General features: G+C 35.8%; 1 protein-coding gene and 2 pseudogenes across 5 annotated transcripts in view; 2 read left to right on the top strand and 1 right to left on the bottom strand.

The window, feature by feature from the left end:
* Positions 1–16818, top strand: part of NTNG1 (netrin G1) — a 349817-nt gene that overhangs the window by 24199 nt on the left and 308800 nt on the right. The window lies entirely within an intron of this gene.
* Positions 5384–5563, top strand: LOC123392563 (annotated as a pseudogene).
* Positions 9121–9505, bottom strand: LOC106004189 (annotated as a pseudogene).

Genomic DNA, 16818 nt, shown 5'->3' with positions numbered 1-16818 from the left:
CTATGGGAAATGGAAATGCTGAATCCCAAACCAATTTTCTCGGCTACTGTATTATCCACATTATCCCCTTCCTCAAACACATCTAGTGGATTTCCATCTCCATCACAGTCCTGATCAGCAAAATGAAACATGGTTCATTGCAGCATTATTTACAGTAGCTAAGATATGGAAGCAACCCAAATATCTAATACTGGGTAGATACAGAAAACGTGAGGTAGATAATGGAACATTATTCGGCAATAAAAAAAGAATGAAATCTTGTGATTTGTGACAGCCTGGATGGACCTTGGGGACCTTATACTAATAAAATAAGTCAAAGAGAGAAAGACAGTGCCATATCATGTTTCCTACATGCAGAATCTAAAAGAGAAAAAGAAAAGAAAAGAAAAAAAGTTTGTAGATACAAAGAGCAAATTGGTGGTTGCCAGAGGCTGAGAATGGGGGGAGGGTGAAATAGATGGAAGTTGTTAAAGGGTACAGACTGCCTGTTATATATAAATAAGTCATGAGGATGTAATGTACAGTATGGCAACTATAATTAATAATACTGTATTGCATATATGAAAGTTGCTAAGAGAGTAGGTCTTAAAAGTTCTCACCACAAGAAAAGTTCTGTAATTGTGTATGGTGACAGATGTTAACTGGAGTTATTGTGGTGATCCTTTTGCAGTATATATAAATAGTGACTTATTATGTTATATTCCTGAAATAACATAATGTTGTTTGTCAATTTTACCTCTACTAGAAATAACAGGGTTAAGTGAAACCTAGGTCCATAATTCTTCTTTGCTCCCAATATTTTAGTACATGTGGTATTTGGATACAGTGTGTTCAGTTAGGGCAACCAACAAATTATATTATCAAGACTTTGGATTGTGAATTAGGAAGAGGTCCTGTTTTCAAGAAATGCATCCTTGCACCATGGCTTAGAAAGGAGAAAATAGGTCAGATCTCAGTCCCATCTACTAGCTGGCATAGATTCTTTGTGATGGTCACAACCTTCCCTACTGTGTTTGATGGTTTTGTGCAATATGCAGATTTCACAGTTATAATTTCATCTTGTTCTGGACTCACACTACATTTGGAATGAACACCACACTTTGGGAGAAAAGCTGTTGCAAGCCATAGAGAAATTTTATTTTATGCTATTAGATGACAAAACTAACAAATGTTAGTAATTTAACCAATTCATCAAGCACTTATTGAGCACCTAGTATGTGCACGGTACTGAGCTAGCATTGTAAAGATGAGCAAGACAGACACATTTCCCTACCTTGGAGAGCTCATGATCAAAGGGAGGGAGAAATACATGAAACAAGTATACCAATAATTACTACTATTATAGATATTTCAAAGAAGAAATTAAAGTCCCTATGAGAGTATGTAATCATAATGCTGGTTGTGATGGGGCAGTAAAAATGGTTCTTGAAGAAAGTCTGGATGTTGTCAAATGCTAGATTTGCCCAATGACTTTATAAGTTTAACATATATATTAGAGCTAGTTAACATAGCACTTTATTATTGAAACTCCTATAGCAAAACAACTTTGTCATCACAAGATTAGAAATCTAATTCCAACCTTATTTCCTCATATTTTTAATACAATTTAAAGGCAAGAGTTTTTTTTAGACTTGCCACTGCCATGTTGTAGTAGGTAGTTATCTTTAGCAATTAATTTAGCCCTTTGTTTTGTAATTATTGTTTACTAGACTGCCTTCTGCACTAGATTGGAAACTCCTTGAAGAATAGGGACAGAGCCTCATTCTCTTATATCCCGAGCAATTAGTTTAGTGCCTGATACATAGTGGGACCCTGTATATAACCATGGAATAAAGTGTCCTTCTAACATTCTGTTTTCCTAAATCTCTGCTCTGTCCTTTTTTAAAGATTTTATTTATTTATTTGACAGACAGACAGAGAGATCACAAGTGGGCAGAGAGGCAGGCAGAGAGAGAAGGGGAAGCAGGCTCCCTGCCAAGCAGGGAGCCCGATGCGGGGCTCTATCCCAGGACCCTGAGATCATGACCTGAGCTGAAGGCAGAGGCTTAATCCACTGAGCCACCCAGCACCCCTGCTCTGTCCATTTTCATATTTTATTTTATTTTTATTGTCCCTCAATAATCTCTTCTTCCCTTGCTGTCTTTTACAAATCTGGCAGGAGATGACCCTTGGGAATATTTGGTGGGAGTCTTTAGTATTTTAAATAGTGGTGTTCCTCCTAGTTCATTCAATACCACCAGAGCCCTGTTGTGGGCAAAATGGGAGCTGATAAGGACAAGCTAGTCTCTGCCTTGAAGAAGCTTTATAAAGTAAACAGTTATTTACAAAAAAGAAGAAAATAAATGCTCTGCAAGAGCTGCATGTCAAGAGCTGTGGGCACAGAGGGATACAATTCCTTGCAAATTCAGAGGGCTCAGTGGTAGCTTCATAGAGGAGATGGCCTTTGAGCTGAGCTTTGAAGGAAGAGTAAACGGCTCTGAGAAGGAAGAAGAAAGAGAAGGGCATTACAGCTTAAGGAGACAAGCAAATCCTTGTCTTTCGCTTTCTTTTAAAATAATTTCCTTTGTGGCTCTATCTCAACAGTAATAAATGTTATGACTGTGTCACCCATGAATTAATCTAAATCCTGCTCAGCTGTCCTTATGTTTCTCACTACATAATACTGTAACATCATTTCTTACACTTAGCATATTCTCTCACTCTCTAAGATATCAATCATTAAACACAATTAGGTAGGTGAAGGCACTTTGTAAAATACAAAGTACTATACAAAATAGGGGAACGTGCCATAGAAGGCACTGCAATTCTTATAACGTATTTGCAAGCTCAGTGATCACAAATCATAGGTCCTTAACATGATGCAGAGATTCAATTCAATAAATACTTATTGAAGCTAACCAAGTAATTTCGGACAATTTACCTATTTAAACTTTCAGAGTTCCTGGTTCTTTTGCATGGTTTTTATGAAGGTTGACTGAAATAATTAGCTTTGATATCTGTAAAACATGGTGTAAGAAAAGTCACTCTTAATACATACCAGACCCTTGGTTTGACTCAAGGCCTTTGCCTACCAAAATCTTTGCTGGAGAGATGAGACTTACATAATTGAGCTATATAAAACATAACAATAGATGATTACATATCAAAGGCATGGGTACTGTCATTATGTATCTTTGGTTTGTGTCCTTGTTCGAAGGTGATAATAGTAAAAGGTCAAAATGAACACAGAATTCAAATACAAGCAACTTAACCTAGTTTATGTCCATATGCTCTGATACACAGAGGGTCTTCCACAATCCTACCCCAAAGCTCAGTGTTCCTTCTTCTCCCAAAATACTCATTTAGGACTATATGACATTTTCACTGGCACACTGGGCTATTAGTTTTACCATTGTTTTCCAGTTAGAAACATATATAAAACTGCTTGAATGCCTTTTTAAAATTTGCTTCGCAATGCTCCAGAACAAATCTTCATAACTTCATGAGTCTGCCTACAGTCATCCTTACAGTGCCATGAATTTATGCATGATCGCCAAGAACTTTATTCTGAAGGAATCTCTCCAGAAACGGCAGAATATCAGTGTTAACGTTTTTCCCAGTTTAATATTATTACATATAATTCATTATTATCAGTGTTAAATTTCTAAAGTGTCTGATGTTCAAGTCCCAGGTTTATTATACCAAAAGTTCATATTTGTATGAGAAATAACTTAAAAATGGTCTCATGCATCTTGAGTAATGTTAATCCTCATATACAGGTAGAAAAGCCCCATTTTATAAAATTTGAAAAGGTTAATGACTTGCTCTAAGTCACAATAACCAATACATAATAGATGTTGAATTATAACATATTTATAAAATTAAAGTAATTAATTTTTATTGCGTATACTTTACCGGGCACTGTATCAGTATGTAATATGTGTAAATTTAATCTTTGAATGAAAGCTTGAGTAGATTAAAGAAGGATGTAAATACATTGCCCTTGAGTTTTCACAGTTTTTCAAAGCCATACTTTCTTCTTATTTATTTATTTATTTGACAGAGAGAGAGAGAGACAGTGAGAGAGGGAACAAAGGCAGGGGAGTGGAAGAGGAAGAAGCAGGTTCCCCACTGAGCAGGGAGCCCAACACGGGACTTGATCCCAGGACCCCGGGATCATGACTGGAGCCAAAGGCAGCCGCTTAATCTTAACCGACTGAGCCACCCAGGCATCCCCATACACTTTTCTTCTAATGGAGATATCTTTTGTTAGTTAATAAGCACTTGGCAAAAGAACTTTGCAGTCATTATTGATGCTCTCCATAGGTTATAAAGTCTCTGAAAGGCTTTCACAGAAATAATGCTTGAACAGATTCCTCTGGACTCCATAGAATCAGAGACATTGGGCTACTGACAAATTGATACCAGAAAAGAACTTTGAGATCTCTGGAGAAAAGGTAGTCTGCAATTTCACAGTATAAATAATGGGAGCTTTACTATAAAAATAGAAGATTATACATATAGTTGTAGTCTAAAATGAGGAAGGCAGTTCTCAAATGTTGCTTCTGATGGCTTTTCTTTCCTTCTTTTCTTGAATGCAAGTCCACAATTATCATAGGAAATCATGGGTAAAGTTCTCATTTCCATTTTAGGATCATGTCAAGGAAAAAAAAATGACCTTAATACTAGGTTCTAATATAAATAATTTCAGGAAGCTCTAAATTCATGGCTATAATGAAGTAGTTACTAATCTATAAAAAAAGACGCTATGTTCAGGAGATAGGCAAATCGTATTCCTTGTTAATATTCTGGACAGCTTAAAATGTTTCTCTCTCTGTGCTTTAACTTGACCATGTGCTTCTACCTTCACCTGCTCATAAGCAGCTCTTCTCCCTTGAGGAAAAATAGAAGTGGAACAACATTGAGGTGACATTTGTCAAGGTCAACAAAATAAACCCAGTAGTAAATCTATTTTAAAATTGTTCTCTTTTGAATTGCATCCTGGGTGAGCATAAGAACAAGTATAATTATTTCCATATCTCTAGCAGTATCTGTGACCTCTATACCGTTTATCATAAAAACAACCAGCAGCAAAATCTATAGAAATATCTTAAGTATCTAAAAAATTGATTAAATTAACCAACTTTTTTTTTTAAGATTTTATTTATTTATTTGACAGACAGAGATTACAAGTAGGCAGAGAGGCAGGCAGAGAGGAGGAAGCAGGCTCCTCGTGGAGCAGAGAGCCGGATGCCGGGCTCGACCCCAGGACACTGGGATCATGACCTGAGCTGAAGGCAGAGGCTTTAACCCACTGAGCCACCCAGGCGCCCCAAATTAACCAACTTTAAATATGCGTCATGTTTTGCCAGTCTGAAATTTGCCAAAACATTGTGAAGTTCTCAGCTTTGCGCAGTGGCAGTATCGTACCAATGAGGTTTATTCGAGGCACGATTATTGCTAATTGAAAACATTGTGAAGTTCTCCATATATGCAGGCTGACCTTTTTTCCTCCCAAACCCGTACCCTCATTTATTGGTATAGCAAAAATAGAACTAGCCATTTGAGAGAGGTTAATCTAGACATATATTCTTTGACTCAGTCATTTATGTGTCACACTGTTTTCTTGAGTGGGTGGATCTTATAGAGTATTTTACAGCTTTTTAAATTGAAGTATAATTAATATACAATGTTATATTAGTTTCAGGTATACAGTATGATTCAACAGTTTTATATGTTTCTCAATACTCATCAAGATAAGTATGCTCTTAATCCCCCTTTATCTATTTCACCCATCCCCCCACTCACTCCCCTCTGGCAACCACATTTGTCCTCTGTATTTGAGTCTGGCTTTTGTTTGTTATTTTTCCTTTGTTCATCTGTTTCTTAAATTCCATATAGGTGTGAAATCATATGGTATCTGTCTTGGTCTGACGTATCTCAATTAGCATTATACCCTCCAGGTTCGTCCATGTTGTTGCAAACGGCAAGATTTATTCTTTTTTATGGCTGAGTAATATTCCATTATATATATATATATATATAAAATTTATAGTCCATCATATATATATATATATATAAAACATCTTTATTCATAGATCAGTGTATGACCTCATTGCTTCCCTAGCTTGGCTATTGTAAATAATGGTGCAGTAAACGTAGGAGAGCATATATCTTTTTGAATTAGTGTCTTCACTGTTTTTTTTTTTTTTTTTGCTTGGGGGAGGTGGGTAAATACCCAGTGGTAGAATTACTGGATGGTACAATAATTCTATTTTTAATTTTTTTGAGGATCCTCCAAACAGCTTTTCACATTGGCTACACTAATTTGCTTTCCTACCAACAAGGCATGAGGTTTCCTTTTTCTCTACATCCTCACTAACACTTGTTATTTCTTGTGTTTTTGATTTTAGCCATTCTGACAGGTGTAAAGTGATACGTCATTTTGGTTTTAATTTGCATTTTCCTGATGATTAGTGATGTTGAGCATCTTTATGTGTTTCTGATGGCCATCTGTATATCTTGTTTGGAAAAATGTCTATTCGGGTCCTCTGACATTTTTAATTGGATTTTTTTTTTTTTTAGTGTTGAGTTGTGTAAGTTCTTTAGCTATTTTATATTAACCCCTTATTGGATATATCATTTGTAAATATATTCTCTGATTCAGTAGGTAGCCTTTTTGTTTTGTTGATGGTTTCCTTTGCTGTGCAAAAGTTTTTATTTTAGCATAATCCCAATCCTTCAATTTTTCTTTTGTTTCACTTGCCTGAGGAGACATACCTAGAAAAATGTTTCTGTGGACAATGTCAAAGAAACCACTACCTGTTTTCTTCTAGGATGTTATTGGTTTCAGGCCTCACATTTAGGTCTTCAGTGCATTATCAGTTTATTTTTGTTTATATAAGAAAGTATGGTTAGTTTCATTCTTTTGCATATAGCTGTCCAGTTTTCCCAGTCACATTTGACACTGTCTTTTTTCCATTGTATACTTTTGCTTCCTTTTTCTTAGACTAATTGGCTATATAAGTGTGGGTTTATTTCTAGATTATCTGTTCTGTTCCATAGATCTGTGTGTCTGTTTTTGTGCCATTATCTTAGTGTTGTGATTACTACAGATTCGTAGTGTATGTTGATATCTGGGATTGTGATATCTCTAGCTTTGTTCTTTCCCAATATTGCTTTGGCTATCATGGTCTTTTGTGGTACCATATAAATTTTAGGATTATTTGTTCTAGTTCTATGAAAAATGTTGTTATGTTGATAGGGATTGCATTAAGTCTGTAGATTGCTTTAGGTAGCATGGGCATTTTAATAATATTTATTCTCCCACCCATGAGTATGGAATATATTGCCATTTGTTTGGGTCATCTACAGTTTATTTCATCAGTGTTTCATAGTTCTCAGAATACAGTTCTTTTTCACCTTTTTGGTTAAGTTTCTTCCTAGGATTTATTCTTTTTGGTGTAATTGCAAATGAGATTGTTTTCTTAATTTCTTTTTCTGCTTCTTCATTTAAAAATGAAACAGATTTCTCTGTATTAATTTTGATCCTGCAACTTTACTGACTTCATTTATCGGTTATAGCATTTTGGTGGAATCTTTTGGGTTTTCTACATAGATTATCATGTCATCTGCAAATAGTGGAAGTTTTATTTCTTTCTAAACAATTTGGATGTCTTTGACTTTTTTTTACTTATCTGATTGTTGTGGTTAGGACTTGCAATACTGTGGTGAATAAAAGTGGTCAGAGTGGAACTGTTACTGATTTTGGAGGAAAAACTCAGCCACAGATGTTGGTTGTGGGTTTTTCATATATGGTTTTTATCATGTTGAGGTATGTTTCCTCTAAACCTAGTTCATTGAGAGTTCTTATCATGAATGGATGTTACATTGTGTCAAATGTTTTTTCTGCATCTATTAAGGTGATCATATGGCTTTTATCCATATGATCATATGGTTTTTATCCTTCTTATTAATGTGATGTAGCACATTGATTGATTTGGAAGTACTGAACCATACTGTATCCCTGGAATGAATCCCATTCAATTGTGGTGAATGCTTTTTTAAATGTATATTGTTGGATTTGGCTTGCAAATATTTTGTTTAGGATTATTGTACCTGTGTTCATCAGCGATATTGGTCTTTATTTTTCTTTTATTTCAGCGTCTTTATCTGGTTTTGATACCAAGGTAATGACTTCATAGAATAAATTTGGAAGCTTTCCTTCCTCTTCTATTTTTTGAATAGTTGGATAAAAATAAGTATTAACTCTTAAAATGTTAGTACAATGCACCTATGAAGCCACCGGGTCTTTGTTATTTTTTTATTACCAGTTCAATTTCATTGCTAGTGCTCAATCCGTTCTATTTCTTCCTGTTTCAGTTTTGGAAGATTATATGTTTCTAGGCATTTATCCATTTCTTCTAGATTTTCCGATTTGTTGACATACAATTTTTCATAATATTTTATTATCATTTGTATTTATGTGGTGTCAGTTGTTATTTTTCCTCCATTTCTGATTTTATTTATTTGAGTTCTCTCTCTCTCTCTCCCCCCCCCTTTATGAGTGTGGCTAAAGGTTTATCAATTTTTTTTTATCTTTTCAAAGAACCAGATTCAGGTTTCATTATTTTAGTAGTTTCTATTTCATTTATTTCTGCTCTCATCTTTATTATTTTATTCTACTAGCTCATGGCTTTTTTGTTCTTCTTTTTCTAGCTCCTTTAGGTGTAAGGTTAGATTGTTCATTTGATTTTTTTCTTGCTTCTTGAGAAAGGCCTGTAATGCCATAATCTTTCCTCTTAGAACAGCTTTTGCTGTGTCCCAAAGATTTTTGACCATTGTGTTTTCATTTTCATTTGTCTCCCTGTATTTTGGGGGGTGGGGGGTGGGGGGAGAAAGTTCTGTTTAATGAAGAAACAAAGTGTGTAGGTGCTCTGTGCCAGTGGTGATGAGATGCAAAGGGGGGGGGGGTGGAGAGGAGATGAAATAATACACAGCATTATTCTCAGTGAGCTCTAGCTCTTCATTTTCGCACTTGAACCAAGGAGAGAGAGACAACCATCATTTTTCACTAAGGCTGTAGAAGAATAGAAACCCAACTCAGTTTATCAGCTCATACAGGGCAGGCAGAGAAAGAGGCTATTTTAAACTGATGTAAGAGGCCACTTGTGGTCTATTGGCAGCCCCCAACCCCGGAGCAGAATGAATGCTGAAGGTGGTCCACAGCTGCAGTGGTGGCTGGTCCCAGCTCCCTAAAGTCCCCCTTGTTTTCTTAATGATAAGCTTGTCAGTCAAATACAGTTGGCTGAAGTAGACCGGGTCAATGAATTGTTCCAATGTCTCCTTTGACTTTATTCACTAGGGTTTGAATTTCTATAGGATCCTTTACATTCTTAGCTTCTCTGAAGCCATGTTTTATTCTCCTGACAATATAAGTTCCATAATTGTAGGTGCTGAAATGCTTGCTCTCTCTCTGCATCACCTAGTATAGAACTAACAATTGTGTACAGTTGGAGGCTGCCATTTTGGGGAAAAAAAATGGGTTCTCTTTGAGGAGGTCCAGAGTTTAACCTAATCCATAAAACTTAAGTCTCTGCAAAACCATGAAAAAATAAATAAAATGCAGCAGGGCTAAGTCTTGCCAGCAGGTGGAGCCTCAGCCTCTGTGAGCACTAGCCCTCCATGAATTGTTTTATTTCCCCTTTGATTTCTTGGTTGATCCATTCATTCTTTAGTAATATGTTATTTAGTCTTCATGTATATGTATACTTTCCAGATTTTCTGCAGAGCATCTTGAAACATGGTATGATTGTCCTTTTAATAATGTAATCCTATAAGGTGTACATTTCTCTAAGGTCTTGCATGCCTGGAAGAAGGCAAGTTTATAACTGAGTGGGGATATAATGAATGGAGCAATACTGGTTTTGACAGGACTGGCCCTTGGCCAAGCTATGAGGTAGCAACACTTCCATTTGCTTTGTACTCTACACCTTGTCATTACAACTGTTCTTCATGAGTTTCACCCTCTTAGTGTCTTAACTGGGAATTGGGAACCTCTAAGGAGGGAGGGGTCTTAATAGGAATAGTTTATGATGTTACCCCTTCTAGAAATATCTACATTTTTATAGGCTCACACAAAGAAGTGCATGACTTTCTACTAATAAAATTTTAAATGGTGAGCTATCCATTTTAGGTCAAGGAGTACTTTCTAGTCTCTCATCTTTCTGATACAATACCTAAGCCACTTTGTAATAGCCTGCTGTATTAGAGTCCAACCAGGGAAGCAGAACTATTAGGAGATATATACTAAGAAAAGTATTACAAAGAGTTGGTTTATGTGATTATGGAGGATGGCTAGGCAAGTCAGAAATTATAAGGCAGGTTGTCAGAAAGGGTAGGCTTGAACTCTCAGGCATGTTCTGAAGTTGCTCTCCTCTGTAGACACACTTTCTTCTTCTTCAGGAAATCATGGACTGTGCTCTTAGAGTTTTCCTGTTGATTGGATTAGGCCCACCCTGACTATCTAGGATAATCTTCATTACTTAAAAGCCAACTGATTATGGAATTTTTAATAACATCTATAAAATACCTTCATAGCAACACCTAAATTAGTGCTTGAATAACCGGTGACTGTAGCTTAGTGAGTTGACACTTGAAAAAGACCCTCACATCTGCTTTTTAAAAAAATTAAGAAAACTGTTTTCAAAGTGTTTAGCTATTTAGGTTTCTTACCTAAAAATATAATTTAGGACCTAAAGGAAGTGAAGTTAAAGGGGTATTAGAGCCTAAAGAAGATAAATAAATCATTTCTCTTTTTGGGGGGGAAGGGGACATGTCTGTGTCATCCTTCAAAATTCAAGTGAGTGACAAATTTCAGTACCCATGGAATATTTCATTTATCTTTATGATCATCTTGTGGATGATGATTTAATAGGATAATTTAGCAGTCTTAATGAATGACAAATCAACTAATTATAAGCAAAAATTATTGTTACTGATGATGCTGATAAAAAAGTAATTACTTAAATGGCAGATAGAGTATCATTAAGGTTAATAACCAGATACAAACTGAACATAATTATTGATGCTGATAATCAAAACCAGTTGGAAATGAATTAATTGATTTACCATTTGGTATTATTTATGTTTTGTTTTAAAAACAGCGATTATAGATCATGTTTAGAAAACACATCATAATTTATCAAGTGACCTTGCTGACCCCAAAATAAAATAATAGGCAACTCTTTTTCACATTATAAACTATATCTTGGCTCCCATTTCTTTTTTATTGGAACTTTTTAATAAGAGTAGGCAATTAATAATGGAGCCATTATTACTTGTTGCACCATACAAATATTGAGTGTCCTAACCCACATTTTAAAAAGGCAAAATTTCATTATGTTGAACTGTGTAGCCCTTAGTATAGTATGTGAATAAAATCAGACTGACTAGTCTTATTTTGTCAGTTCAAAACCAGATACATTTTTTAGCATGACATTTCTGTATTTTCAAATCAATACCATACTCTGTGCCCTTTTTAATATTTAAAAATATAAATGGCTGAGTTATTGATGTTTGAAAATGCTCAGCAAATATTTAATTTTTTTTCTCATTACGTACACGTTTAACTACAATACTTCCTAATTTTCTCTATCCATTCTGTACCAGCTCTGAGTTTTGGACTTAGATTCCTTCTATTGCCTAGCAAACGTCCCTTTTTCCTCCCCAATGGCCTTTCACAGTCTTCTCAAAATCTTTGGCAGAAAGCACGGAAAGGAGGTTTAAGATTTGGGATTAAGGTTTTTCTTCCTTCACTCCTCTGGCTGCCTCAAAGACACTGGGTTGTTTTGGAGTCTCCTTAGCTTCCATTAGTCTACTGTTGTGTGCCCCAGCAGGGGCTCAGAGGCTCTCTGGCTGTTCTGCCAAGCTTCTGTGGGGCTGTGGGACTGATGTAGTTCCCAGCATTTGTCACAACACACCTGCTGCATCGATCACATTAAACTCCATTTCCCCGCCCTTCATAGACATAAGTAATCACCCATCTTCTGAAGACCCACAGTACTTCCAGAGCCTCTGAAGTTACAATGATTAACTTTGTCAGAGTCAGTATGGCGCCCAAGGCAGACTGTACTCCTCACTGAACTCCTCACTGATTTTCTAGTCTCTCATTCGCATAGGGACACGGAAATACTTTCATCAACAGCCTGGATTTTTCTAGAGTGGGGAAGGGAAGGGAGATGGTGGATGAGAGATACAGGAGTTTTTAGAACCAGATTTTAACTTACTCTCCAGCCTCTTGCTTTTCTTCCTTTACCAACCTGACAATCTAGTATATATACTATCTGTTTGTGTTAGCTGTTACATGCTCTTCAGGTAACCGCCTGACTATACAGCTTGTTGCTTGTTTAATCCTTAAACAATTATGAGGTAGGTATTATTTTCTTTATTTTAGTCTTGAGAACACTGTCTCCAAGAAGTCAAATAGTTTTGTCCATCATCACTAAGCTAGTAAGGACTGAGGTGGGATTCATCCCTAATTTTAAACCTATTCTCTGCCAAGAGAGTTCTTGGTGACTTTGCAATAGTATATGAAAAGGTAACTTCTAATGAGTGCCTATTATGTATGAGGCACTATTATAAAAACTTATAAATGTGTTAACAACTCCAATAATTAGGTAATGTGATTGCCCCATTTTTCAAAGGGTAGTGGAGCACAGAGAAGTTATGTCATTGCCAAAGCCACACAATTAGCAAAAATCTTGGCAGTTGATTTTAACTTCTTATGTTTAATTTGTATGCTATGTTATAATTCATGAAGTCAAAATTCCAGAATCCAAAAATTAAAAATTATCTTAACTGTACTGTCTCTGGAGAAGAAAAGTGACCAGTCATTTGGTTCAGCCATTTTTGGAATATGGCAACCATTGGGAATGGAATTTTTGTGAAATGCATTTGATTAAGGGTTTGCCTTAAATTATAGACTGCTTTTTCCATATCCTCTCACTGAGGACTCTCATGAACATAAATTCATTAATAGATACTTGAAAAATACAAAAAGAAAAAAACACCCTAGCATTTTTAAAAGCAATAGGTACTTGATAGAATGTTTATGGTATGTGAAAATAATTTTTCTTGGAAATTCTAAAGTAGAGAGCTTGGTAGTATCCTTCTGCAATCTATATGAATCAACTTGACTTTTGAGAACAGCTGACTTTCTAGAGAAATCACCTCATTCAGAAGAGAAGACTTTTCTGTTTTCAGGTTGGTATGAGATTGGTATAGGAGAGCACAGTAATATATTAACTGGTCCACAAGAACATCATAATGGCTCTGTAGTAAGAATTGAAATTACACTTCCCTTCTAAGCCATTATATGATATTTATCAAAGAATAAAAGTAGCAGTGCTTTAAAGATTTACTGAGATATATCCAGCCAGGATGCATTTTTTTTTTCAGCACACCTTAAAAATCTCCTTATAATTCACTATTCTAGAAGTCTTTTCCATTTCCTATTGTTCCTTTACCTCTTTATGCTTTTTAAATTTTTTTTTTTTATTTCTAGGGTTGGATACATTATAGTCTGGAATACAGAAAGACTTTAAATTCTTTAGAAATACCAATTTCAAAGCCTTAGTTGAAAGGGATTGGTATTTCTCTTTTTCAGTAATAAATTAAATATCCCATACTTCTGTTTGTCTGTGTTTGTCTGTTGTTTAGGACAGGAAAGAAGTAAAGAATTGAGCCAATGTTTCTTTGACAATGAAATATGACCTGCAACATTTTGCTTTCCCTGTAAAGTTATATGCCAAACCCAGCATCTTTCAATAATGTTCCAACACACCTGTTACTTTGGGAGTAAAGGTTTATAGCTCTCTGGATCTTAAGGAAGACCATGCCTATATGGTAAAAGTAGTGTGAGATGTTTAAGAAGTTCTTATTTAAAGCAATAAAATAAAATGAGAAAATAATCATAGCTCTATATTTTTGCCCCCATTCTAAGACAGATAAGCAAATATTAGGCATCAAAAGACTCCATTGTCACATGGAGTGTTTATTCTTAGGCCTGGAAGAGAGATTTGAGTTTTAGAATTCATTTCTGTAGAATTTAAATCTAATTCTTCAGAGATTTCTGATCTTGATGAATCAATGCATTACATTAGTCAATACTACTATTGGGAGAAGAAAATTGAGTCCTGTTCAGGATTAATGTGTCATTAAAAAGTAGTATCTAACTGCAGAAAGATAATGATTGTGTTTATTTGATCTTGAGGTTTCAGTCTTCTAAACAAACAAATTTTAATCCAATCACTACAATATAGTAATATTTGAAGAGTATCTGCATGTGAATCATCTCTATCTACTTGATGATGGCATTTATTGAGAGTTTTATGCTACATTATCTGTTCTTTATAATGACCCTGTGATATACCTATAATTGTCCTCAATTTGTAAATGAATAAAAGGATCAGGGGTGCCTGAGTGGCTCAGTCATTAAACGTCTGCCTTTGGCTCAGGTCATGATCCCAGGGTCCTGCAGCAGGAAACCTTCTTCTCCCTCTCCCACTCCCCCTGCTTGTGTTCCCTCTCTTGCTGTCTCTCTCTCTATCAAATAAATAAATAAAATCTTTTTTTAAAAAAGGGGGGTGTCATAGAGGTTCAGTAACTTGTTCAGGGACACACTGCTGATGTTTGAGTTGAATTTCCTGAATTTCCACTGTGGAATCCAGAGGTTGGTTGGATGTTTGCCCTTTAGTTTATTGTGCTAAAATACACATCTCTTCTTGCTTATTTTCTTAATTCTTTGCTCTCTCACTCCCTCCTTCTTCTCTGACCCTTCTTAGAAGGACTTTCCTTCTTCTGTAGAAACTATAGTAAGCTATAGTCTACTTTTATTGCTATAAGCTTTCCGTGACCAACCCCTACCCTCATGCTTAGGAGACTGATTTTTATAGCCTTCCAAAGGGCTCCCAAAACATCTTGTCTATGCCTGCGATAGCATTTACTACACTGTACTGTGATCTCCTGTTTGTTTGTGTAGTCACCAATTAGAGTAAGGACCTCACTCTTTGCTGGGGTGTTTTTAAGAAATGCCAATATTTGAATCGTACTGAAGTTATTAAACTTGAAAGCTTGGGCTTTCACTGCCAATAGTTAATGGCTGACTGTGACTCAAAGTCGAATATATGATTCCAAATGCTGTTTTCTTAACCATTATACTCTATTGCTTTACAGATATTCTTGAAAATATAAATATTAAAAACCAACCATTTAAATGTACTTGTATATTCTGTTTTGTAACAAGATTCTTTTATTTTTTATTTTATATTTAATATTTCTAATAATTAAAGACTTGTATGGTGTAGGTGAAATGGAAGTAAATTTGAGCTTGTTTCACTTGAAGTGACTGTGTTTCACAGGCTTAGGAAATGATGGGATGCTTTCACAAAATAAAAAACGCTTGAAAATGTATTAAATTAAAATGATATTTAAGAAATAGAAATGCCAGTGTTTGGGTCCTACCTTTGGAGATGAAGTTCACAGATTGTTTAATTGTCCAAGTAATTTTAATGAAAACTCAGAGTCAAGAATGAAATACAAACCTATACATTTCTTCAAGTGCAAGTATAATTCAGCCATATTCATAGAATTTAGTACCATCCCTGATATATAATAGATAATAAATAGTGGGTGCTTGAATGAATGAATAAATGAATGAACTTCAAAATGTTGACCTGTATTTTTGCAATGTAAATATTTTATTTATTTACTTGATTAATGTATGTTTGATGAATGCATAAATGCTGGATACTGTTAAGTACACAAGAGCACTTACAATACGAGCTTCAGATTCAGCTAGTGCTTTCTGAATTTCACAACTAAGTTGTACTTGCCCAGCAGACCTCAATACAGTAGTTCTTCTAGGATGCTTCATAAAAACTCTAAGCTCAAAAAGAAGCAGTTTATTGGGATGAATGAAGTCCAACCACACTGCAAGCAGGATATGAGGTTTCTTTTCAAGTCTATCCTGGGGGTTTGAAGGACCTCTACCTACTGGTATGTTCTATCCTGCTCAGTCTGTGTTGGAAAGCAAGAGGCATTGTAAAATTCAACAACCTGTGAAGGGATCCTGGCCCTAGCACTCACCAGGCTACTGCTTTGGGCAACTTAATAGGAGAAACTGATTATTACCCTAGGTAACCATCAGGATATTACTAGATCTTAGAGCCATAAGAACATAAGTAGGGGGGCGCCTGGGTGGCTCAGTGGGTTAAGCCTCTGTCTTCAGCTCAGGTCATGATCCCAGGGTGCTGGGAGCGAGCCCCACATCCAGCTTTCTGCTCAGTGGGGAGCCTGCTTCCTCCTCTCTCTCTCTGCCTGCCTCTCTGCCTACTTGTGATCTCTCTCTCTGTCCAATTAAAAAAAAAAATCTTAAAAAAAAAAAGAACATAAGTAGGGCTTTCAGAACTGTAAAATATCCTTTAGGTCTCACTTCAGTGGCAATCAATGCTCAGAGTCCCTTTTCCAAAGCACTGGAAAACATGCTGGTATAATTAATGTCACTGAGGTATTGTTTTTCCCTTTTCTTTCTGTGTTTTTTTTTCCCCTTAGAGAGTTAGGCAAGTTACAAGACAGATGTCTTCTATGAAAAACTATTACGTAAGTTGAAACAAAACGCCAGTCTCTAATTATAGTGAGGTATTGGGGGACAATGAGTAAATTTGCTTGAATGAGATCAATCATAGAAATTCTCTAGGGCACCATATTTCAACTTGGCATGCAAATTCCAAACTCATTTACAATATGCATGGTGAGAACCACAAGAAGTTCTAAGGCCAG

This window comes from Mustela putorius, unplaced genomic scaffold, assembly GCF_011764305.1.
Source record: "Mustela putorius furo isolate JIRA1106 unplaced genomic scaffold, ASM1176430v1.1 tig00000585_pilon_pilon_pilon, whole genome shotgun sequence".
Classification (NCBI taxonomy): domain Eukaryota; kingdom Metazoa; phylum Chordata; class Mammalia; order Carnivora; family Mustelidae; genus Mustela; species Mustela putorius.
This window is presented reverse-complemented; position numbering and strand designations above follow the sequence as displayed.